The sequence below is a fragment of the Phoenix dactylifera genome, unplaced genomic scaffold (assembly GCF_009389715.1).
Source record: "Phoenix dactylifera cultivar Barhee BC4 unplaced genomic scaffold, palm_55x_up_171113_PBpolish2nd_filt_p 000672F, whole genome shotgun sequence".
Lineage (NCBI taxonomy): Eukaryota > Viridiplantae > Streptophyta > Magnoliopsida > Arecales > Arecaceae > Phoenix > Phoenix dactylifera.
In genome coordinates this window covers 39,651-41,872 of record NW_024068059.1, presented here as the reverse complement: position 1 = coordinate 41,872, position 2,222 = coordinate 39,651, and positions in this window count along the sequence as shown.

Here is a 2,222-nt window from a genome sequence, read left to right as displayed (position 1 = left end):
GGACTCATAGGGATTATCTTGATGATCGATAAACCCTAACGAGTTGAGTTGGAATCGTTCCAACCCATTGAAAGGAGTTTTCAATGATATTGAGATAGAGATCACAATATATCTCACTACCAGTCAGAATAGAACCTATGGGGTCACACACACTAGAAGTATTGACCGATCCGATGGTTGAAATCGTGATTAGGAATCACAAGAAATCAATTTGATTGATAAAAGTTGAAGAAGGAACAAAGGGAATTAATTAATTAGACTTAAACACAAATCCTACTTCGGGTAGGATTCCTAGAGTCCTAATTGGATTAGGGCTGGGAATCCTAGTTGGAGTAGGATTGGAATTCCTACTTGGAATAGGATTCCTACAATCCTAATGAGATTAGGAATTTTGAATTAAAATAGGATTCCTACTTGGAGTAGGATTCCTAGAAATCCTAATTAGATTAGGACTTCGGATTCAAATAGAGTCCTAATTGGATTAGGACTAAAATTAAATACATCCTAATTAGATTAGGATTCCTTAAGTCTAAATTAATTATTAATCTAATGAATCAACATGACTCCTAATTGGATTAGGATTGAAGAGTTCAATTGAGTCATGGTTCATTCAAGTCCTAATTGGATTAGGACTAGCATAGATTAAACCCAATTTGGCCAATCCTAATTAGATTAGGATTAAACCATGAAAGAGGGACCTAATCCTCTTTGGAAGAGGATTAGGCTAACCAAGTAAGAGGGGCATCAGCCCCTCTCCACTTGATTAGGTGCGACATGAAGAGAGAGGGGGCCGGCGCCCCCTCTTGGAAAGTTGTCAAGGCTCCTAACTTGTAGGAGCCCTTCATCCTTATTAAAGGAGGACTAGGGCCGGCGCCCTAGATGACCCTTTCTCCTCTTCATCACGTGGCCACCCCCTCTCCATCTCTCCTTGGTTCAGCCGCCATCAGCAAGGGGAAAAGAAGAGGAGGCGTCTCCCTCCTCTTGGTCTTCTTCCTTGGCTTCAGCGCGTGTGAAGAGAAGAAAGCTGCGAAGGGATTTGATCTTCTTCCTCTTCTTCATCCTTCTTCTTCCTCCTCTCAAGTGCAATCAAGAGTTGATTGAAAGAGAGGACATCAGCCATCAAAGCTATCTCTGCAAGGGAGCTAGCACCCCGGTGAGATAGAGAGCTTGGATCGGATCCTGCTTCGTGTGGATACCCGTAGAGGCCGGACGTTTGAACGGCTTCAAGCGAACCCTCTTCCAAAACCACGAATTCAGATTTGCGGTGATCATCTACCCGCGCAAGGTGAAGATTTGATCTTTCTAATAATTTTAAAAGTTTTAATTCCTACCTAATTACGAAAGGTCTCGAAACAACGTTCATGCGATGAACGTCGAACTCGTGCATGCCGATTCCGCTGCCATCTGAAAAATTTTTGAAATATCAGCGGCATGGGCGGGTTCCCAACAGTGGTATCAGAGCCTAGGCTTCGTAGATTAAGGTAAGAATTAAATATCTAAAGGCATAATAGATCTAAAAATTGAATGATCATGCATGCTGAAAAATTCTGCATGCAGATTTTTCAGGGGTGCTGATTTTTTTTGCATGCTGATTTTTATGTGATAAAAAGATGATTCTAAATGCATTGTTAATGGGATTACAAAGTTTAGAATCATGATTAGCATGATCAGCGACCTATGTCATGATACAATCAGTTAGTTTTCAGATCTGAAAATTATAATTGTTGCATACGGTGATGATCATAGGATTCAAACCCTTTTGGTATCAAATGTAATGACCTGCGATGTGATCTGCGATGTCATGTAATTTTTCAGATGCTTGCATGCATCTTGTTTGATGTTTTGAGAGGCCTGCGTGCCTCCTAAAAGGAGATGTAAATTATTTTTATTTTATTTTACATCTGGTTGTATTTCTATGATGTGATGTACATCAACGATCAAGTTGAAGCAAAGGCATGAGATGAAAGGTGATCTAAGCGGTTGATGGCGATGGGATCAAGAGTTGATCAAGGATCGAATCAAGGTGGCTTGGAACCAATTCAAGAGTTGAAGACCACTTGATCGATTGATGTGCATGTGCTTGTAATACGACCTAATTAGAATCCATGATCATCACCTAGTTAAAGTTTAGCTTTAATTTGATGCTGCGATTATAACTGCCTGTGATGTGCCGTTTGCATGTGATGTAAATGCGAGTCGGGTAGATAGGTTTACATGTGATG